This window comes from Pleurodeles waltl, chromosome 4_1, assembly GCF_031143425.1.
Source record: "Pleurodeles waltl isolate 20211129_DDA chromosome 4_1, aPleWal1.hap1.20221129, whole genome shotgun sequence".
In the NCBI taxonomy this organism is placed as follows: domain Eukaryota; kingdom Metazoa; phylum Chordata; class Amphibia; order Caudata; family Salamandridae; genus Pleurodeles; species Pleurodeles waltl.
The window spans coordinates 81,795,407-81,820,259 of NC_090442.1; positions in this window are offsets into that span (position 1 = coordinate 81,795,407).

The following is a 24,853-nucleotide window of genomic DNA, read 5'->3' on the forward strand; positions in this document are numbered from 1 at the left end:
GCCCCTCCCCCCAGTTGAAAAAGAAAAATCCTTGCCCCCCACCCTCAGAATTCTTCGCAATTATTTTTATAAAGATTGCAGTGTTTAAATATGGCTAGACCTATTTAAACATTGCAGTTAAGTACTGTTACCTTTATAACAATGCAATAATATGCGTCTGCTTAAATCAAAGCCCTGTTATCTGTAAAAAAAATATTTTGGGCAGAGCCTCGGCCCCCCAGTTTATAGACGTCTAGCAGGAACATTAATCACAAGATACAAGGAACTCTGCAGCAGGAGTTTTAAATTCCTTGGCAGAAGGTGAAGAGAGAGATGCAGAGGAACTCGGATGAGCTCTTGCATTCGTTATCTAAGGAATCCCAAGAGACAGAGACCCTAAATAGCCAGAAAAGAGGGTTTGGCTACCTAGGAGAGAGGATAGGCTAGCAACACCTGAAGGAGCCTATCAGAAGGAGTCTCTGACGTCACCTGATGGCACTGGCCACTCAGAGCAGTCCAGTGTGCCAGCAGCACCTCTGTTTCCAAGATGGCAGAGGTCTGGAGCACACTGGAGGAGCTCTGGGCACCTCCCAGGGGAGGTACAGGTCAGGGGAGTGGTCACTCCCCTTTCCTTTGTTCAGTTTCGCGCCAGAGCAGGGCTAAGGGGTCCCTGAACCGGTGTAGACTGGCTTATGCAGAAATGGGCACCATGTGTGCCCATAAAAGCATTTCCAGAGGCTGGGGGAGGCTACGCCTCCCCTGCCTTCACACCATTTTCCAAAGGGAGAGGGTGTAACACCCTCTCTCAGAGGAAGTCCTTTGTTCTGCCATCCTGGGCCAGGCCTGGCTGGACCCCAGGAGGGCAGAAGCCTGTCTGAGGGGTTGGCAGCAGCAGCAGCTGCAGTGAAACCCCGGGAAAGGCAGTTTGGCAGTACCAGGGTCTGTGCTACAGACCACTGGGATCATGGGATTGTGCCAACTATGCCAGGATGGCATAGAGGGGGCAATTCCATGATCATAGACATATTACATGGCCATATTTGGAGTTACCATGGTGAAGCTACATATAGGTAGTGACCTATATGTAGTGCACGCGTGTAATGGTGTCCCCGCACTCACAAAGTCCGGGGAATTGGCCCTGAACAATGTGGGGGCACCTTGGCTAGTGCCAGGGTGCCCTCACACTAAGTAACTTAGCACCCAACCTTTACCAGGTAAAGGTTAGACATATAGGTGACTTATAAGTTACTTAAGTGCAGTGTAAAATGGCTGTGAAATAACGTGGACGTTATTTCACTCAGGCTGCAGTGGCAGGCCTGTGTAAGAATTGTCAGAGCTCCCTATGGGTGGCAAAAGAAATGCTGCAGCCCATAGGGATCTCCTGGAACCCCAATACCCTGGGTACCTCAGTACCATATACTAGGGAATTATAAGGGTGTTCCAGTATGCCAATGTAAATTGGTAAAATTGGTCACTAGCCTGTTAGTGACAATTTGTAAAGAGAGAGCATAACCACTGAGGTTCTGGTTAGCAGAGCCTTAGTGAGACAGTTAGGCATCACACTGGGAACACATACCTATAGGTCACAAACTTATGAGCACTGGGGTCCTGACTAGCAGGGTCCCAGTGACACATTACCAACATACTGAAAACATAGGGTTTTCACTATGAGCACTGGGCCCTGGCTAGCAGGATACCAGTGAGACAGTGAAAACACCCTGACATACACTCACAAACAGGCCAAAAGTGGGGGTAAAAAGGCTAGAAAGAGGCTACTTTCTCACAGTTAGCCAGGGGGACCCCTGCACTGACTATGCCAACTGCTACCGCCATGAAACCGATGGCAAAGAGGGGAGTCGTAATCCCCAGGGCGGCACTACATGTAGCACTGACCTGGCGGATAAGGACTGCCACAATGTTGGACTGACAAATAGTGGCGGTGCTGGTGGTCTAACTGCAAAGCAGACAGTGAACACCGTGATGGGCTGGCCAGGCCAAGTGCCACTGCCATGAAACTGCTGGCGGAGAGGGGAGTCATAATCCCCAGGGTGGCACTGCATACAGCGCTGCCCTGGGGGATTAGGACTGCCACACCATCCGAGTGACGGAAAGTGCTGGTGCTGGTGGTCTGACCGCAGCGTGACCACCACAGTCATAATGTGGCAGTCAGACTGCCGCCAAAGAGGTCGACAATCAAACGCCACAGCGACCCTGGTGGTCATAAGCAGGCTCAAAGTGTTATGTTGTATCCTGTTGCGAATGGACAACATCTTGGCAGTTCAATACATCAATCGCCTGGGAGGAACTCGATCAAAAATATTGGCAGACCTAGCCAAGGATTTCTGGCATTATTGCCTTCAGAAACAGATTTCGGTGATGACGGACTATCTTCTGGGGACCCAGAACATGATAGCGGACTGGAACTCCAGGAACTTCTTGGACAGCAGCGATTGGACATTAAACTGCTCTGTTTTCCAAGACCTCATGGAGAGTTGTGGTCCTTGCGATCGGGAACTTGTTGCCTCTTGCTTGAATCATCAACTCCCTCAGTATGTGAGGTGGACACTGTATGAAAGTACCCTCCTTTTGGCATGGTTACCCCCACTTTTGTGTGTTTTAACTGTGTTCACTACCAAGGGCATTGGGGCATCAGGGGTACCCCATGGGCTGAAGCATGTATTAATCCACCCATAGGAGCCCATGCAAAATGTGTCTGCAGGCCTACCATTGCAGCCTGCGTGAAAAGGTGCATGCACTATTTTCACTACAGGTCACTGCAACAGGTCCCTGTAAGTCACTCAGTGGTAGGCCCTCCTAGCCCAGAGAGTAGGGTGCAGGTACCTGTGTGTGAGGGCAACCCTGCGTGAGCAGAGGTGCCACTACGAACTTCAGGCCCATTGCACTGGACTTCAAAAGTGCGAGGAAGCCATTTTACCTGTGTACTGGACACAGGTCACTACCTATGTCCAGCTACATAATGCTAACTCCATCCGGGGAATGTTTGGTATCAAACATATCAGAACCATACCCCAATACTATTGCCAGTATTGGTTGTATGATTCCATACACTCTGAGGGCTCTTTAGTGGACTGCCACAGTATTGCTCCTACCAGTCATCACGGGTTTTGCAAGCAGCCCGCACTGCTACCACCCTCCAGATGGGTTTCTGCCCTCCTGCTGCATGACCAGCTCTAGCAGGGGAAGGCAGTATAAAGAAGGCATCAATTTCAAAAAAGGAGGGGCAGAACGGGAGATTTGGAGAAAAAACGAATAACTCCTGGTCCAGTGTGTATGTCTCCCAATTATATACTCCACAAAGTATACACACAGTTCCAAAGTCAGAGAAAAAAGAAAAAAGATCGAGGGTTATAGTAGTAAAGACAGGTTTCCAGAGACAAAAAAAGGGGGGGGAGCAATATGCTCGAAGCAAGAGCCCTCACTCACCGTCCGGTGACATGCTTCATCATAGGGCTATGCTCCTCGTCAGGCCGGCACTGCAATGCCTGACGGGCCCCACAGAGGGGCTCTTTGCCGGAGATCTTTTAGGCAGTTGGTGTAGAGCCGGTCAGATGATGAAAAAAGAGGATTGGTATGGAAAAGATAAAAAATGACTAGGGGTAAAAAAATTATTTATTCAGATATTTAAACCCCTGGCATAGTTAAAAACATCGTTTTAGGGATATGGTAAGTTAATGTATACAATCCCTCAAAAAGTTAAACAATTTTCACTAGAAATTCAAGTAAAAAAAGGGTACAAAAAATCAGAGTACACAGAATCACTGTGATACTCAATCAAGGGGTCAACATGTTTCTCGCTATATTGAGTTGAAATTGATCTCATGCGATTCATCAGGACCTATTTACGTACCTAATCCTTTATGAAAACTGCTTTGTGCATTAATTTATTCAAAACCTAAAAGATAAAACAAAGGAAACCAACGTCAAAGGATAACCTATTCAGCAACAGTTATCTTAATCACTGTACCTGATAGGTTGTTATATAACCTCGTGAGAACGCAATACAAGAACGATTGTGACTAATGCCCAAATGTGCCTTAGTGAATACACACAAAAACATCTAGAGTGCTGATAGAAAACTTAAATTTTGCTCACCCTCCAAGTATTACTGGTGGGCTCCCTCAGGGAGGTAGCAGGCTCTAAATTCCATTATGAACTGAATATATGCATACACAAAGAGAGAAAGAACAGTTTTAAAAAACCGTATGATAATTGATAGGATTATTACCTCATCATAGACATGTCACTACTTGCCTCTCATGCAAAATATAGTTGGTGAATTGTATTCAAACCGCTAGAAAAAATACAAGATAGAGAAAACGCACGATTGTAAAACCGAGGGTAGCTACAATTAATATTCAGTGAAGGGAAGTTCTTAAGTTACACAGTAACCTCTAGTTGAAAATACAAAAAATAATAAACTACAACAGCTGTGTCGGCCAGTCGCCAGATCATTCGTAGCCGATATCCGTTATATCACTTAATTAGTGAAAACAAATGTCAAGGGGTTCGGAGTAAGAAAGAATAGGAGAGACGCTTACAGTCTTGTCCCTATTGTGTGTATATTTCAACACAGGTAGTCAGTAGATAGCCCCACTAAGAGGAAAAGCCTGCTGGGCGGGGCGTATCAAATCAGGAACGCGTCCCGCCCGTGTCTGTGAAGGCGCGAAGCTCGCGTGTGCCGGCTAGTGCTCGAACCCAAAATAATGAAGCTTCGTAAACAATTATGTACATGAAGCTCAAGACAGAGGCATAAAAGCGTGTGTCAATAACGGCGATCGTAAAACGCCGAAACAGCACTTACTTGACATCGAATCACAAGCGTTGGTTCACCTGTGAGCCGTCTCCTTCCCCGGAACACAAAGTAGCGTTAGAATGGGGTTCGTTTTAAATGCCCGGAGATAATAAAGAGTGAAAGGGGACTGTGAGCCAAGACAGGATCAAAGACAAAAACAAAAGAAGGACTAAAACCAAGTCGGCCATATATACAAGGGAATTGTCCTAGGATCTAGATGAATAGGAAAAATGGAGATATCTCGGTATCAGAGTTGATGCAAAAATTGCCAACTATACAAGATAAAGTACGCTCACTGCGCGTACAACATGAATTATGTAAAAGTTACAAAAAAAAGGTGTATTTATAGAAAAATCACATGGAAAGTGATTCACATAGTAATGCAAAAGGTTAATAGGTGGTCTGAAGGGACCCGACGTTCAACGGGTAAAACAGGCCCAAGGGATCTCATCGTTGAGCCCACTCTCATGGGTCCTTAGCCTAAAGACCCATCGTTGTTCTTTTTCAAAGAGTCTTCTTGTACACTCATTGTTATCTTTAATAGTCTCCAATATTAGCCATCTGATGTTGTCTGCAGTATGTTGTTTTTCCAAATAGTGATTCGTTAATTTTGTTGCAGACCTCTTACACCTGATAGTGCTTCGGTGTTCATTGATGCGTGTTTTCACCATTCTTGTTGTCATTCCTATGTACCTCAAGTCACAAGGACAAGTGATCATATAGACGCAGTTCTTAGTGCGACAATTGGTGTGTGATTTCAGTTGCCATTTCCTAGGTTCACCGAGATCTACTTCATAGGTGCTTTTAGTCATTGAGCATACGTTACAACCCCCACATGGGTGATGGCCTTTGACTTTCAACCACTGATCTTGGTGGACATCATCCGTGGTTTTTTTATGTACAGGTCTGGTGTGAACCACCATATCTTTAATGTTGTGGGTCCTCTTAAAGGCAAACAAAGGGCAGTCCAAGGACTCTCCTGCACTGTTGAGGATAGGCCACTGTCTCCGGATGATCTTCTTAATCTGATTACTCAAAGGCGTGTAGGTAGTCACACAAGTAAGTCTAGGTTGAGAAGTGCGGATATTGTTAGCCAGAAGAGTCTCTCTTGGAATATTGCTGGCTCTTTTCTTCGCTTGTCTCACACATCTAGCAGGATAATTACGTGCACCCAGTTTACTGCAGAGAGTTTTAGCTTGAAGATGAAAGTCGTCTGTGTCTGAACAATTCCGTCGTATCCTAAGGAATTGCCCAAAAGGAAGATTGTCCCTTAATGATTTTGGGTGATGGCTATTGTAAAGTAATAAACTGTTTCTATCTGTGGGTTTATGGTATACAGAGGAATGCAAATAACCATCTCTGAGTGTTATCCGTAAATCAAGAAAAGCCACCTCTTGATCCGAAATGTTAGCACTGAAACGGAGATTGGTGTCAAGGGTGTTAACCCAATTTGTGAAATCTAATGCCAATTCATAACTACCCTTCCAAATAACTAGAATGTCGTCAATGTAGCGACGCCATAGTCTTATGTTGTTGAAAAATGGTTGCTCAGGAGTTAGAATGTGGCGTTGTTCAAATGCAAACATATACAGGCATGCCAGGCTTGGTGCGAAGGTACTTCCCATGGAAGTACCTTGTATCTGGTGGAAGAGACGTTTCTCGAACTGGAAAAAATTCTCTTTCAGTGCCACACTTGCGCATTGCATGATGAAACTGACTGGCGTATTATAGGTCCACGTTTCTGCCATCAGCAAGTCTTCTACTGCTGTTAAGGTTGCTTCTTGTGGAATATTAGTGTAAAGGGCTTCCACATCCAGGCATATCAGTATATCTGTGGGGCCTGCATTGTTAACATCATTAAGCAGGATCAAGGTGTCTTTAGTATCTCTAAGGAAGGTAGACGTGTTATGAACCATTGGTTGTAAAAAGAAATCACAAAATTTAGATAAAGGTTCTAAAAGAGAGCCTATACAAGACACTATGGGGCGGCCAGGAGGTGGGGTGCCCTTGTGAATCTTAGGAAGACAGTAAAAGTAAGGTATTTTGGGATTTTTAGTGTCCAGGAACTCTGCTTCCTGTCGTGTAATCCATCCTGCTATTTCTGCTTCCATTATCATCCCGCGGATCGTACGTTGTAGCCGGGGAGTAGGGTCTGTCTGTATGTGTCTATAGTGAGTGTCGTCACTCAAAAGTCTAAGACATTCCTGTCTATAGAAAATAGTATCCATAACTACGATTGCACCCCCTTTATCTGCAGATTTTATAGTGATTTCAGGGTTATGCGCTAGAGATTGAATAGCCATACGCTCCAAGTTGGACACATTTTGAAAGGTACGGAGGGGTTCTAGTTGTTGAATCTCATGACGGACCGCCTTCTCAAAAGTCAGTACCTCTATAGGAATTGAGGTAACAGGAGGAGTAAAAGTAGAGGGGTTCCTTAAATCCGTGTCACCTCTAGAGACCTTAGGTGGTTGATCTTTAAAAAAGAAGTGCAGTCTAACCTTACGGAATAGTGCTGACATTTCACAATTCAGTCTAAATTTATCTTCTCTAGGGGTGGGAACAAAACCCAAACCTTTGTCTAAGACCATCATTTCGGTAGGGGTGAGGGTTGAGCAGGAAAGGTTGACCACTAGTTTTTCTTTTGTGCTATCACACTCCGGCTCCTGGTCATCATCTGGGGCTCTTCTTGTGCCCAGTGCACATTTCTTCCTCTCCTTCTGTTTCTGCCTCTGCCTCTGCCCCGGCCTCTTCCTAAAAAAGGGTTAAAATTATATTGGGGTTGGGGCTGGAAAAAAGGCATAGGCATAGGTTGTGGATGCCAAGGAGGAATCTGCTGATATGGAAAAGGAGGATTGTAGTGCGGAGGAGGGGTGTAACGATTGCGGTTTATCCTCTGTCCCTCATCACTACTCCAACCATCAGAGCTCGAGCTGTAGTTAGGTACCGAGATCTTGCGTTGTGGAGCCTCTGAATCATCTGAGGTCTCAGAATTGACCTCACAATGGTAATCGTCTTTTGTGTAGGGATAAATCTTCTCTTTGCTGAAACGTTTAATATCTTTTTGTAGTTTGTTAATCTTCTGTCTGGTGAGATATTCCTTGGTCTCATTAAGTTCCAGATTGATTTCCGCCAAGCGGGACTTGAACTGAGCGAGTTGAACTGTGGTTCTAATGGCTGCCTCGGTGATGGAGATCTGTACCGTGATCGAGTCTGCTAGGCGTTTAGATGTATTGATAATCAAGATCAACCAATCACGAGTGCATTTCCATGATATCTGTGACCAGTCTATTCTGAATTGTAGGTCTTGTAAGAAAATCCTAGGAACATTGGTAACAATGAGACCGTTTGGTGAAATATTGGCCCTTAGGTATTCGGTCATGATAGTGCCGTGTAAGACGGTCTTAAGGAGCTCTTTTTTCAAGGCAGATAGTTTCGTCCAATCTTCTCTTGTGCCGCTAGAGGGACCGCTATTCTCGTCCCCTAGTATGGAAGGAGTCTGCAGGATCTCCTGCACCACACTATCATCAAAGCTGAGACCTTGTAGGTCAGACATATTTCATCAAACTGCTCTAGCGGCACAAGAGAAGATTGGACGAAACTATCTGCCTTAAAAAAAGAGCTCCTTAAGACCGTCTTACACGGCACTATCATGACCGAATACCTAAGGGCCAATATTTCACCAAACGGTCTCATTGTTACCAATGTTCCTAGGATTTTCTTACAAGACCTACAATTCAGAATAGACTGGTCACAGATATCATGGAAATGCACTCGTGATTGGTTGATCTTGATTATCAATACATCTAAACGCCTAGCAGACTCGATCACGGTACAGATCTCCATCACCGAGGCAGCCATTAGAACCACAGTTCAACTCGCTCAGTTCAAGTCCCGCTTGGCGGAAATCAATCTGGAACTTAATGAGACCAAGGAATATCTCACCAGACAGAAGATTAACAAACTACAAAAAGATATTAAACGTTTCAGCAAAGAGAAGATTTATCCCTACACAAAAGACGATTACCATTGTGAGGTCAATTCTGAGACCTCAGATGATTCAGAGGCTCCACAACGCAAGATCTCGGTACCTAACTACAGCTCGAGCTCTGATGGTTGGAGTAGTGATGAGGGACAGAGGATAAACCGCAATCGTTACACCCCTCCTCCGCACTACAATCCTCCTTTTCCATATCAGCAGATTCCTCCTTGGCATCCACAACCTATGCCTATGCCTTTTTTCCAGCCCCAACCCCAATATAATTTTAACCCTTTTTTAGGAAGAGGCCGGGGCAGAGGCAGAGGCAGAAACAGAAGGAGAGGAAGAAATGTGCACTGGGCACAAGAAGAGCCCCAGATGATGACCAGGAGCCGGAGTGTGATAGCACAAAAGAAAAACTAGTGGTCAACCTTTCCTGCTCAACCCTCACCCCTACCGAAATGATGGTCTTAGAGAAAGGTTTGGGTTTTGTTCCCACCCCTAGAGAAGATCAATTTAGACTGAATTGTGAAATGTCAGCACTATTCCGTAAGGTTAGACTGCACTTCTTTTTTAAAGATCAACCACCTAAGGTCTCTAGAGGTGACACGGATTTAAGGAACCCCTCTACTTTTACTCCTCCTGTTACCTCAATTCCTATAGAGGTACTGACTTTTGAGAAGGCGGTCCGTCATGAGATTCAACAACTAGAACCCCTCCGTACCTTTCAAAATGTGTCCAACTTGGAGCGTATGGCTATTCAATCTCTAGCGCATAACCCTGAAATCACTATAAAATCTGCAGATAAAGGGGGTGCAATCGTAGTTATGGATACTATTTTCTATAGACAGGAATGTCTTAGACTTTTGAGTGACGACACTCACTATAGACACATACAGACAGACCCTACTCCCCGGCTACAACGTACGATCCGCGGGATGATAATGGAAGCAGAAATAGCAGGATGGATTACACGACAGGAAGCAGAGTTCCTGGACACTAAAAATCCCAAAATACCTTACTTTTACTGTCTTCCTAAGATTCACAAGGGCACCCCACCTCCTGGCCGCCCCATAGTGTCTGGTATAGGCTCTCTTTTAGAACCTTTATCTAAATTTTGTGATTTCTTTTTACAACCAATGGTTCATAACACGTCTACCTTCCTTAGAGATACTAAAGACACCTTGATCCTACTTAATGATGTTAACAATGCAGGCCCCACAGATATACTGATATGCCTGGATGTGGAAGCCCTTTACACTAATATTCCACAAGAAGCAACCTTAACAGCAGTAGAAGACTTGCTGATGGCAGAAACGTGGACCTATAATACGCCAGTCAGTTTCATCATGCAATGCGCAAGTGTGGCACTGAAAGAGAATTTTTTCCAGTTCGAGAAACGTCTCTTCCACCAGATACAAGGTACTTCCATGGGAAGTACCTTCGCACCAAGCCTGGCATGCCTGTATATGTTTGCATTTGAACAACGCCACATTCTAACTCCTGAGCAACCATTTTTCAACAACATAAGACTATGGCGTCGCTACATTGACGACATTCTAGTTATTTGGAAGGGTAGTTATGAATTGGCATTAGATTTCACAAATTGGGTTAACACCCTTGACACCAATCTCCGTTTCAGTGCTAACATTTCGGATCAAGAGGTGGCTTTTCTTGATTTACGGATAACACTCAGAGATGGTTATTTGCATTCCTCTGTATACCATAAACCCACAGATAGAAACAGTTTATTACTTTACAATAGCCATCACCCAAAATCATTAAGGGACAATCTTCCTTTTGGGCAATTCCTTAGGATACGACGGAATTGTTCAGACACAGACGACTTTCATCTTCAAGCTAAAACTCTCTGCAGTAAACTGGGTGCACGTAATTATCCTGCTAGATGTGTGAGACAAGCGAAGAAAAGAGCCAGCAATATTCCAAGAGAGACTCTTCTGGCTAACAATATCCGCACTTCTCAACCTAGACTTACTTGTGTGACTACCTACACGCCTTTGAGTAATCAGATTAAGAAGATCATCCGGAGACAGTGGCCTATCCTCAACAGTGCAGGAGAGTCCTTGGACTGCCCTTTGTTTGCCTTTAAGAGGACCCACAACATTAAAGATATGGTGGTTCACACCAGACCTGTACATAAAAAAACCACGGATGATGTCCACCAAGATCAGTGGTTGAAAGTCAAAGGCCATCACCCATGTGGGGGTTGTAACGTATGCTCAATGACTAAAAGCACCTATGAAGTAGATCTCGGTGAACCTAGGAAATGGCAACTGAAATCACACACCAATTGTCGCACTAAGAACTGCGTCTATATGATCACTTGTCCTTGTGACTTGAGGTACATAGGAATGACAACAAGAATGGTGAAAACACGCATCAATGAACACCGAAGCACTATCAGGTGTAAGAGGTCTGCAACAAAATTAACGAATCACTATTTGGAAAAACAACATACTGCAGACAACATCAGATGGCTAATATTGGAGACTATTAAAGATAACAATGAGTGTACAAGAAGACTCTTTGAAAAAGAACAACGATGGGTCTTTAGGCTAAGGACCCATGAGAGTGGGCTCAACGATGAGATCCCTTGGGCCTGTTTTACCCGTTGAACGTCGGGTCCCTTCAGACCACCTATTAACCTTTTGCATTACTATGTGAATCACTTTCCATGTGATTTTTCTATAAATACACCTTTTTTTTGTAACTTTTACATAATTCATGTTGTACGCGCAGTGAGCGTACTTTATCTTGTATAGTTGGCAATTTTTGCATCAACTCTGATACCGAGATATCTCCATTTTTCCTATTCATCTAGATCCTAGGACAATTCCCTTGTATATATGGCCGACTTGGTTTTAGTCCTTCTTTTGTTTTTGTCTTTGATCCTGTCTTGGCTCACAGTCCCCTTTCACTCTTTATTATCTCCGGGCATTTAAAACGAACCCCATTCTAACGCTACTTTGTGTTCCGGGGAAGGAGACGGCTCACAGGTGAACCAACGCTTGTGATTCGATGTCAAGTAAGTGCTGTTTCGGCGTTTTACGATCGCCGTTATTGACACACGCTTTTATGCCTCTGTCTTGAGCTTCATGTACATAATTGTTTACGAAGCTTCATTATTTTGGGTTCGAGCACTAGCCGGCACACGCGAGCTTCGCGCCTTCACAGACACGGGCGGGACGCGTTCCTGATTTGATACGCCCCGCCCAGCAGGCTTTTCCTCTTAGTGGGGCTATCTACTGACTACCTGTGTTGAAATATACACACAATAGGGACAAGACTGTAAGCGTCTCTCCTATTCTTTCTTACTCCGAACCCCTTGACATTTGTTTTCAATAATTAAGTGATATAACGGATATCGGCTACGAATGATCTGGCGACTGGCCGACACAGCTGTTGTAGTTTATTATTTTTTGTATTTTCAACTAGAGGTTACTGTGTAACTTAAGAACTTCCCTTCACTGAATATTAATTGTAGCTACCCTCGGTTTTACAATCGTGCGTTTTCTCTATCTTGTATTTTTTCTAGCGGTTTGAATACAATTCACCAACTATATTTTGCATGAGAGGCAAGTAGTGACATGTCTATGATGAGGTAATAATCCTATCAATTATCATACGGTTTTTTAAAACTGTTCTTTCTCTCTTTGTGTATGCATATATTCAGTTCATAATGGAATTTAGAGCCTGCTACCTCCCTGAGGGAGCCCACCAGTAATACTTGGAGGGTGAGCAAAATTTAAGTTTTCTATCAGCACTCTAGATGTTTTTGTGTGTATTCACTAAGGCACATTTGGGCATTAGTCACAATCGTTCTTGTATGGCGTTCTCACGAGGTTATATAACAACCTATCAGGTACAGTGATTAAGATAACTGTTGCTGAATAGATTATCCTTTGACGTTGGTTTCCTTTGTTTTATCTTTTAGGTTTTTAATAAATTAATGCACAAAGCAGTTTTCATAAAGGATTAGGTACGTAAATAGGTCCTGATGAATCGCATGAGATCAATTTCAACTCAATATAGCGAGAAACATGTTGACCCCTTGATTGAGTATCACAGTGATTCTGTGTACTCTGATTTTTTGTACCCTTTTTTTACTTGAATTTCTAGTGAAAATTGTTTAACTTTTTGAGGGATTGTATACATTAACTTACCATATCCCTAAAACGATGTTTTTAACTATGCCAGGGGTTTAAATATCTGAATAAATAATTTTTTTACCCCTAGTCATTTTTTATCTTTTCCATACCAATCCTCTTTTTTCATCATCTGACCGGCTCTACACCAACTGCCTAAAAGATCTCCGGCAAAGAGCCCCTCTGTGGGGCCCGTCAGGCATTGCAGTGCCGGCCTGACGAGGAGCATAGCCCTATGATGAAGCATGTCACCGGACGGTGAGTGAGGGCTCTTGCTTCGAGCATATTGCTCCCCCCCCTTTTTTTGTCTCTGGAAACCTGTCTTTACTACTATAACCCTCGATCTTTTTTCTTTTTTCTCTGACTTTGGAACTGTGTGTATACTTTGTGGAGTATAAAGAAGGCAACACCCTCTCCCCATGGAAATAGGTGTGACATAGCTTGGGAGGAATAGTCTCCCCAAGCCACTGGTATGCTTTGGACAGCACCCCCACTCCCTGCTCTGGTGTGGATCTGGACAAAGGAAAGGGGAGTGACCACTCCCCTGTCCGTCACCACCCCAGGGGTGGTGCCCAAAGCTCCTCCAGGTGGCCACCTGGTTCTGCCATCTTGAATCTAAGATATGCAGAGGCCCCTAGGACCATCTGAGTGGCCAGGTCAGGCAGGTGACATCACTGCCCCCTCCTGATAGATGGTCACCTTGCAGGTGACCATACCCCCATTTAGGGCTACTTAGGGTCTCCCTCTTGGGTGAGTCTCAAATTCGACATGTAAGATTCCAGCAGGACTCCTCTTCGTTGTTTACTTCATCTTCTGGCCACTAGAAGTGCAACTGGACCCTCCAGGTACCAACAGTCTGCAACTACGATGATGACTCTGCTCTGCAACATTGTTTCTCCGGCTGCTTCTAGCAACTGCATCATTTGCTCAGCTGTGCATCCTCTGAGGGCGGAACAAGAAGCAAGAAGGACTCTCCCTTTGAGTGAAGGTGTCACTCCCCTGCATCTGCAGGCTCCAACTGCAATGACGACTGGCTGCGTGAATCCTCTATCCTCTGAAACTGCGTGGATCCTGCATCACAGGTGGTAGTCTGGAGTGGTCCCCTTGGTCCTCTCTACCAGCTGTCCAACTTGGGAGACGATAAGCACTTGTCTGTCCTTGCAGGACAGTACCCCTGTGCATCGTGACTCTTACAGCTACCAAGGCTTGTTTGCTCCTCCTCCACAGGATCTTCAGGCTCCATTTAGCCCCGGCCTCCAGCACTTCTTCCTGCAATGCACAGTCTCCTGCCTGCTTCTCTAGCGACGTGGGATACTTATTCAGGTGTGCTGAGTGGGCCTCACTGAGACTCCTGTGCCTGCTGCCAGTGGGTTGCCTGTGGAGGCTGCCTCCTCTTTTTGTGATTCTCCCAGCTGCTGAGGGTCACCCCGGACTACCCTACTTGGGTCAAACCCCCTGGACCTTGCTTGTCCTCTTCAGCTTTGCAAACCTTCTTCTCAGTCTCTTGCATTTGTCAAGGCTTGTTGTTGGTTTTCCAGCACCACTGACCGACTGCATCTCGACTGTCGACGTGGACATCACTTGCATCACGTCTGGGACTCCTCTTCAGCACCTGTGCTGCACTGCTGGCCTTCTTCATCCACCGTCGACCTGGTCCTGCATCCACAGAAGGGTGGGTAGTGGCTCCTGCCACAACCGGACACTCCATCTCGAACTGGACGTGGTCCCCTTCCTTTGCAGGTCCTCTTCTGTCAGGATCCACCTTTGGGTTCTTACAGTCTTGGTTGGGTCTTGCACAATCCTTTTCCAAAGTCCTCCTGTTGGGTTTGGGTTAGTTGATAGGCTCATTAAGAATAGGGACAGATCCTCCTCTGCTCACTCTCACGTCACCTCAGTCTCTGAGGGGACACACTGTTCAACTCCAGGAGATGATTCCCTAGATAGGGAACTCAGGCAGCTGAGACTGGAGGTGGCCAAGCTGAGGCTGCAGCAGCTAGTCCTAGATAGGGAGGCCTTGGCAGTGGAGAGAGAGAGACAGGGTTTGGGGTTTGCACCCCATGGTGGCAGCAGCTTTAGTTTCAGGGAACATAGGGTCATGGAGGACTCTTTTGACTCCAGAAACCTCAACAAGGTTGTCTCCCCCTACAAGGTGGGGGATGACATACACAAGTGGTTCACTGCTCTAGGGAGGGCCTACAAGGTATAAAGCATCCCTCAGAGACAGTGGGCTGCTATCTTGTAGCTCTCCTTCTCTCACAATGGGAGGGATAGACGTCTCACTGTCAGAGAGGAAGATGCAGACAACTACTCAGTTTTAAAATCTGCACTCTTAGATGGGTTTGGTCTCACTACTGAACAATATAGAATGAGGTTTAGAGAGACCGGGAAACAGTCCTCACAGGATTGGGTGGATTTTGTGGACTGTTCTGTTAAAGCTTTGGAAGGCTGGTTTCATGGCAGCAAAGTCAGTGACTATCAGGGCTTATACAATCTTATCTTGAGAGAGCATATTTTGAACAATTGTGTGTCTGATGTGTTGCATCAATACCTGTTGGACTCTGATCTGACCTCTCCCCAAGAATTGGGAAAGAAGGCAGACAAGTGGGTCCATACCAGGGGGAGCAGAAAAGCTCATACACGGGGTGACCACAAGACAAAGGAAGCAGGTAAGTCTCAAGACAAGGTTGGGGACGTAGACAAAAGTAAGGAGTCTTCATCAGGCCCACAAAACTCTCCTTGGGGTGGGTCTAAAAACTCTTCCTCCAATTTTAAAAAGCCTTGGTGCTATGTCTGTAAAAACAAAGGACATAGGCCAGGAGACAGCTCCTGTCCTAGGAAAGGCACTGAGCCTTTCACCACTACTACCCCCTGCCACCTCTAGTGCTCCTAATAATAGCAGTAGTGGTGGGCCTACTAGCAGTAGTCAGCCTAAAGGTGTAGTTGGGTTCACCTTTGGGTCCGTAGTGGGACTTGGGGCAGATTTAGAAACCCCTAAGACAACTTTTGTCTCTCAGGATGGCACTGGCCTTGCCACCCTAGCTGCTTGTCCCCTTAACATGGATAAGTACAAGCAGCGTAGTCTGGTTAATGGTGTTGAGGCTGAGGCCTACAGGGACACAGGTGCCAGTGTCACCATAGTAACTCAAAAACTAGTGTCCCTTGAACAACACCTACTTGATCACAAGTACCAAGTTACTGATGTGAATACCTCCACTCAGTGCCTCTCCATAGCTATGGTAGGCTGTAGTTGGGGTGGAGTTACTGGCCCAAAATCAGGTGGTAGTGTCTTCTAACGTACCTGCAGAGTGCATCCTAGGTAATGACCTGGAGACCTCAAAGTGGGATGAAGTAGAGTTTTAAGCCTATGCAGCCTTGCTTGGCATCCCTAAACACCTCCTTGACATCATTTCAAAACAGGCTAAAGAAAAAAGAGGGAAAGGAGCCCAGGAGCCTAGATTAATGGCCCAGGACACTACTAAAAACTCAGACAGGCAGGATACAGACGCCCATATTAATGCTTTTTTACTGCCGTGTTTGAGTCATTTTTTGACGCAAAAGTGGTGAAAACTTACAAAATACAATTGTATTATGTAAGTTTGCACCACTTTTTGCGTCAAAAAGCGGCGCAAATGAGGTGCTAAAAAAAGTATAAATATGGGCCAGAGTTACCTTCTGTCCATACTCCCACTGAGGACCCTACTCCTCTAAGGGAAGAAACCACCCCAGGGTGGGACCTGTACCACAGGAGCCTAAGGCTGCAACAACTGAGCACCTAAGGGTAAAATAATCCCTCTGGAAGGAACCTATGGTAGAACAGCAACCCTGCCCTACCTTAGAAAACCTGGAATAGCCATGCTGTTCTCCCATGGAAACTTTGGGCCGGCATATCTGCCCCACCCCAGAAATCAGAGGACAGCAACCCTGTCCTCCTTAAGAGCCTTTAGGACAGCACCCCTGTCCTGCTCTAACCCCATAGGACAGCAACCCTGTCCTCCTGTAGAGCCTTTAGGACAGCACCCCTGCCCTGCTCTAAACCTCTTTGGACAGCAATCCTGCCCTACCACAGAGCAACTGGAGCAGCAATCCTGTCCTCCTTTGATACCCTTTAGTTCACAACCTCTTCATAGCAAACTAGAGGACCCACAGATCAGGTCAGGAGTAAATTCCAAACTGATAGGGGGTCCATCTCCAAGAGGGAAGTGGCCATCCAGTGGATAATACTGGGAGTAACCACTCTAATGTTTGTCCTTCATTAGGGGGGGTTATGTAGGAAAGTAGCCTCTTTTTAGCATGGTTACCTCCACTTTTTGCTTGTTTGTCAGTGTGTGTTGACAGTGTTCACTGGGAACCTGCTAACCAGGACCCCAGTGACTGTGCTCTCCTTTAACGTTAGTTGTTTGGACCACACACACCCCACATTTAGCATACTGGTGCCCTCATGTAAGTCCCCAGTATATGGTACCCAGGTACCCAGGGCATTGGGGTACCAGGGGTTCCCCAGGGGCTGCAGCATATATTATGCTACACATGGGAAGTCCATGCAAAGTATATCTGCTGGCTTGCCATTGTATCCTGCGTGAAAGGGTTCATGTACCCTTTTTCACTACAGGTCACTGCACCTGCTCACTGTAAGTCACCTCTATAGTAGGCCCTCCTAGCCCAGAGGGCACGTTGCAAGTACCTGTGTGTGTAGCTTCTTGCACGTTATTTTAGCAAGACCAGGCCTGCAGCTGTGCACTTTAACCTTGATATATTTGATTCAGTTTTGTTTATTATTTTAACAATAGCCACATTTGTGGTCTTGTTTTATTTCTCTTTATCTAGCTGTTCTTTGCCTAGACCAGCACTGCTTTCTTAAACAGGATATTTCTTTCACTCCGTGCTTCTCTTAAGGCGGCAGTAAGATAGGTTGCCAGTAAACGTGGTAATGCCTTGTCTCTAGTATTCATAGAAACATACACATCCTTATGTAGGGACATTTTCTCAGAACATCAGTTGTTTTATTATTAAAACACTTCCCTGTCCCATACATGTTAGAGGGGGATTCTAGCCAGATGACCACAACTGTATGCTAATTGCTGAAAGCTTTGCTACAGCTGCTCATGCAGACTTCAGGCTTTGCTCAGGTATGGGGGATGATGTATTCCCAGGGGAACCTGAAGGGCAGAACTAGAGCTTAACATGCTGTGCTCTAATGTAGCCTAGGTAGGAATTATTCTATTGACTCTAGTGACAATATGGTAGCGTTATTTCTATGCTTCACTCTCCATGTCACAGTTTTAATCCTGTCAAGCTTTATTGTCCTGATTATTGCAGTACATGCTTTATTGTCTAAGATGCATTTGCTTTATTAAAAACCTTATTGAAACATATAGGGGCATATTTATACTCTGTTTGCGCCGGAATTGCGTCGTTTTTTTGACGCAATTTTGACGCAAAACTAACTCCATATTTATACTTTGGCGTTAGACGCGTCTAGCGTCAAAGTCCATGGAGTTTGCGTCATTTTTTGGCGTGGACACCTACTTTGCGTTAATGATATGCAAGGTAGGCGTTCCCGCCTAAAAAATTGACTCCGAGGCATGTGCGCCGTATTTACACTCCCGGGCAAAATTCACGCCCGGGAGTGGGCGGGTCAAAAAAAATGACTACGGCCGCTTTTGTGCCGTTTTTTAGCGCCTGGAAAAGGCAGGCGTTAAGGGACCTGTGGGCTCTGAAGGAGCCCAGAGGTTCCCTCCCATGCCCCCAGGGACACCCCCTGTCACCCTTGCCCACCCCAGGAGGACATCCAAGGCTGGAGGGACCCATCCCAGGGACATTAAGGTAAGTTCAGGTAAGTGTTTTTTTTAATTTTTTTTGTGGCATAGGGGGGCCTGATTTGTGCCCCCCTACATGCCACTATGCCCAATGACCATGCCCAGGGGACATAAGTCCCCTGGGCTTGGCCATTGGGCAAGGGGGCATGACTCCTGTCTTTGCTAAGACAGGAGTCATTTCAATGGGGGTTGGGAGTTGAAAAAAATGGCGCAAATTGGGTTGAGGCGAAAAATTTGCCTCAGCCTGACTTGCCCCATTTTTTGGCGCCCAAGCTCCATATCCCCCTACGCCGGCGCTACCTGGTGTACGTCGTTTTTTTTCACGCACACCAGGCAGCGCCGGCGGCTAACGCCGTCTAACGTCATTGAATAAATACGGCGCCCGCATGGCGCTTCAGAATGGCGTTAGCCGGCGCTAATTTTTTTGACGCAAAACTGTGTTAGCGCATTTTGCGTCAAAAAGTATAAATATGGCCCATACTGCCTCTGCTTTTCCTTATATATGTGAGACTAATGTAGCTGAGAGAAACGGATGAGATCTGAGTGACCACGATTTCCCTGAGGAGTCAATTGTGTCATGCACTCGGCTGCCCAGTCATCCCTGCTCTTGGGTAGAGATGAGGCACTGCTAGTAAGCCGGAGCAAAACCTTGCTTAGGCCGACAGGTGTCACCTGTAGTGGGTTAGACTCAGTCTCCCACACTGCAGACGGTTCTGCCGCTCAAATCCAGTCGTCTCAATAGAATAATGAGAGCCTACACGACAAGGGCACCACTGCACTAGCAGAGGTGCACCCACAAACTCCAGTTCCATTCTCCTAGACTTTGTGAATGCGGGGACGCCATTTCTATGCATGCACTGGACATAGGCCACTACCTATGTTCAGCTACTTAATGGTAACTCCAAACCTAGGTACGTTTGGTATCAAACATGTCAGAATCATACACCAATACTGTTGCCAGTATTTGAAGTATGATTCCATGCACTCTGGGGGCTCCTTGGAGGATCCTCAGTATTGCTCCTACCATCCTTCTGGGGTTTCCAGGGAGCCCAAGCTGCTGCCACCCCTCAGATAGGTTTCTGCCCTCCTGCTGCTTGATCAGCTGAAGCCCAGGAAGGCAGAACAAAGGATTTCCTTTGAGAGAGGGGGGTAACACCCTCTCCCTTCCTTTGGAAATAGGTGTTACATGACTTTGGAGGGGTAGCCTCCCCAAGCCACTGGTATACTCTGAAGGGCACATTTAGTGCCCTCTAAGCATAAAACAGTCTACACCGGTTCAGGGACCCCCAGTCCCTCCTCTGGCTCAAAACTGGACAATGGAAAAAGGGAGAGACACCTGGTGTGGTGTCCATCACCACACCAGGGGTGGTGCCCAAAGCTCCTCCAGAGGGTCCCTTGATTATGCCACCTTGAATCTAATATGGGCATAGGTCTCTGGGAGCATCTGAGTGGCCAGGTAAGGCAGGTGACATCAGAGCACCCTCATGATAGGTGGACACCTAGCTAGGTGACCAATCCCGCTTTCAGGGCTATTTAGGGTCTCCCTCTTCGATGGGTCCTCATATTCAGCTTACAAGATTCCAGCAGGACTCCTCCTCAACCTCTTCTACGACTTCTGGCCACTGCAACTGGACCCTCCCAGAACCGACAATTTGCATCCACGACAAAGACTCTGCTTGCAATATTGTTTCCACGGCTCCTTCCAACTTCTGCAACATTTCCCCGGCTGTGCATCCTCTTGGGGTGGCAAGTCTTCAGCCTGCACAAGAAGGAAGGAGGAATCACCCTTGGTGTGAAGGAGTCATTCCCCTGCATCTGCAGGCACCAACTGCAGTGACCACCGGCTGTGTGGTTCTCCTCTCATCCTGAGCTGCGTGGATCCTGCATCACAGGTGGTGGTCTGGAGTGCTCTACTAGTTATCTAACTTTGGTGGAGGTAAGCCTTTGCCTTCCCACGCAGGACAGTACCCCCATGCACTACGTCTCTTGCAGCTACCAAGGCTTGTTGGCATCTCCTCCAAGGGATCTTCAGGCTCCGTGTAGCCCCAGACCTCAGCACTCCTTCCTGCAATGTACAGCCCACTGCTTGCTTCTCCTGCGGTGTGGTACCCTTCTCCAATTGTGCTGCCTAGGCTCCTCTGCAACTCCTAGTTCCTCTTCCAGTGGGTCTACTGTGGGGGCTGCCTTTTCATCTGTGGACTCTCTGTATTGCTGAGGGTGCCCCTAGGACTCCCCCATGGGTTGAGTCCTCCTGGACCTTGCTGGTCCCTGGCAGCTCCACTTTTTCTTCACCGTGACTTCTGCCTTTGCAAGGCTTGTTGGTGGCTTTTCCACCGCATTGACCAACTGCAATCATCCATCCGGCATGGGTCGTTGACTGCATCGCCCAGAACTCTCAACCGACTCCAGGGCTGCATTGCTGACCGTCTTCGTCCTACCATCGACCAACTCCTGCAACTACAGATGGGTGGGTAGTGGCTCCTGCCTCCATTGGACACTTCTGTAACGTCTGGGCTTTGTCCCCTTCTTCCACAGGTCTTCCTCTTCAGGAATCCACTGCTGGTTTCTTGCAGTCTTGTCTGGGTGTTGCATTTTCTTCTTTTCAGTCTTTTTGGATGGTTTGGGGAAAATCCAGTAACTTACTCCTTTCTTCCTGATTGCTGGGGGGCACTGTGGTACTTACCTTTGGAGTTTCCTAGTTCCTCTAGCTCCCCTCTACACATTCCACTTACCTAGGTGGGGGTCCTGCATTCGCATTCCATTTTTTTAGTATATGGTTTGGGCTCTCCCTAGGGTCACCATTGCCTATTTGCATTTGCACTGTTTTCTATCACTTTTTATGCCTATTACTGATTACTAGTGTACATATTTGGTGTGTTTACTTACCTTCTAGGGGAATATTGCCTCTCTGGTGTTTTGGTACTGTTACTATAATAAAGAGCCTTTATTTTCGTAACACTGAGGCCCTGATTTATATTTTTTGGTGCAAAACTATACTAATGCAGTTTTGCACCAAAAGGTTTAGCAATGGCTTGCACCATTTCTGTGCACCAGCCGGGCAGCATATTTATGGAATGGTGCAAGCCAGTGCAAAGGGTAAGCTAGAATAAAAAAAATGACGTCAGTCGGGTGGGGCTGGCGGTATGGAAGAAGGGCGTGTTGCACCAAAAAATGATGTTAGGCAGGTTAGAGTCAAACAAATGACTCTAACCTGCCTAGAGTCATACTCTGACGCAAAACCATCCATACCACATGACTCCTCTCTTAGTAAAGACAGGAGTCATGTCCACCACCCCAATGGCCAGCATAGGGGACCAGGGTTCCCTGGGCATGGCCATTGCACTCAGTGCTATGTAGGCGGGCCATTTCAGGGCCCCTAATGACACTTTAAAAAATAAACTAAAATACTTACCTGTACTTATCCTGGGATGGGGTTCCCCATCCTCCACTGTCCCTCTGGTGTGGGTGGTGGTGTGTCCGGGGCCTGGAGAGGGCACCCGTGGGCTTATTCCATGGTGTTCCACCATGGAAATAGGCCCACAGTTACCCTAACACCTGCCCTGACCCAGGAGTTAAAAAATGGTGCAAAGCAAGCTTTGCACCATTTTTTTACCCCTCCTTCCTCCTGTGCGTGATTTTACCACGGGGATAAATATGGTGCTAAGGCCATAGAATCGTTTGTTGCATGGGAACACCTACTTTGCATCTCATTGATGCAAAGTAGGTTTCCACGTTCAAAAATGACTTTAACTCCATAGATTTGGTGCTAGACGGGTCTAGCGCCAAAGTATAAATATGGAGTTCGTCTTGCACTGAATTTGCGTTAAAAAAAAAATGACGTAAATTTGGCACAAAACAAGTATAAATATACCCCTGAGTGTTTTCTTTCATGTGTGTAAGTGCTGTGTTATTACAGTGGTATTGCATGAGCTTTGCATGTCACCTAGATAAGCCTTGGCTGCTCATCCACAGGTATCTCTAGAGAGCTTAGCTTCTAGACACTGCCTACACTATACTGATAGGGGATACCTGGACCTTGTATAAAGTGTAAGTCCCTTAGGTACCACCACACGCCAGGCCAGCTTCCTACAGACTGCTGCTGTTGTGCTGATCTGTGGGTCACTAATGTGAACTGCCACTTCCTGCACACCTTTGTGCTGGCCTGCTTGCTTGGGCCCTGCCATTCTGTGCCCCAGTTGTTGCCTCCAGGGGCTGGGTGGTGTGCCCGCGTTCCCCTGCAGTTTGCCCTTTTTCTTGAAGCGCGTAGGAGCGCTCTTCTATTCATTTTCTTAGTGCACAGAGAGAGCCCTTTTGTGTCACTAGTTCTGTTCCTGGCAGCGCATGACGAGCGCTGTCCTGCCTTGATGCGGTCGGCGTGAGGGGCACCTTCTTCTTGCATCTGGATGGGGTGGCAACACGAGAGGATCGCGCTGGACCCATTTTGAGTTGATATGATCCCACTGGCACAGGAGAAGGGAAAAGAAGCCGCCAACTGGGAGTAATCGAGCGGGGCCAAGGCACGCACTTGAAGGTACCCCCCGGGCACAGGAGCACTTCAAGGAGTGACCCCGGGGCACAGGAGAGCTTTTAGTGGTGCCCACAGGGAACAGGCAGGAGCTGCATGCTAGGGAATTTACCACCACGACCCTGCATAACAGAGGCACGAACCACTGTGAGGAGGAGCTGCCGCGCTGCTATGGGGGAAAGCAGTGGCCCCAGAAACCTACACGGAGCGTCCAGGAGCCCTGGGGAGCTCTGGACCCACTTCCGAGAGAAGAGGTCCATGCGACCTGGTACGTTCAATTTCCCCATGGAGAGACCAGGAGAGGTCTCCCCGCCACCTGGAAGGTGTGTTTGTGCCCCCGTCAACCCTTTGGGGCCTACTTCTGTGTGGGGGTATACAGAGTCCAGCCGGTAGGACGGGGAGGGAATCCTCTCCAGAGGACCAGTTCCTGCTGGGCCATCCCCTGTAATAGGAGCCCAGAGCACTATACCTATGGGATTGGGGTTACCACCCCTTGTATAATATAGGTGATGGTGTATTCCTGACAGTATCTTGACATTTTGGTGATATGTTTGTGCACTGGGGACGGTGCATACATGCTGATATCTTGATGTCCCTGGTACTATGATTTTCAGGCAATGTACATCTATGTCGGTGCTACTAATGACTTGCCATTTAGGAAATGTTTCTCATGCTATGTGCATTCCTGATGATGTCTGGGCATCTATGATGTGTGTTGTACTATGACATGCAACTTTGGGTAACGTGTTCACTATGATATGTGCATTTTTTGTTACAATGATGACCTGACTACTTCTTGTGCTGCACAAGAACCAGTAACCTTTATGTTTTCCTGACTACTGCTTATTGTTCCAGGGTACTAGTAACTGTGTAATGTTCTGACAAGTGCTTGTGTAGCAGGGCATTACTGACATGTTGTGACATGTGTTTTGTTCAATACAGTTTATTTTTATATAACTTGGTATTTTGCTTCCTTTGTGGTGTATTTATTGTGTCTCGTATGTTGTGTGAGTTGTGCAGATGCTTTACACATTGCCTCTGGGATAAGCCTGACTGCTCGTGCCAAGTTACCAAGGGGGTGAGCAAGGGTTTTCTTAGGTGTGTAACTCCATTGCCCTGACAAGAGTGGGTGGGTTCTGCCTGGCTTAGATGCATACACTAGCCAACCAGAATCCCCATTTCTAACAGATGTATTAAAGTATATGAAAACATGACGATGGAGGTTAGACGTCCAGGACAGAAACAACTGCTCATTGTCCTGCAGAAACCATTTAAGGTCAGTTTCAATTTATTGGTGGGTACGATGGATCATGGCAGAAGTTGGTGTTGAAATTCATGAATTTGGTACTCATTCTACTAGGGCACCTATGGCTTCCAAGACCATCCAGTTAGGTGGCAGATTGGAGGACATCATGAATGCAGCAGATTGGTCATCAGAGTCAACTTTAAAAAAATTATATTTTAAACCTATCTCAGATGCTGCATCTCTAGTAGTGGTGAGTAAGCTTTGAAGAAAAAAGAAAAAAAAGAACAGAGAATGGACAGAATGCTGAACAATACAAACATTCACACCCA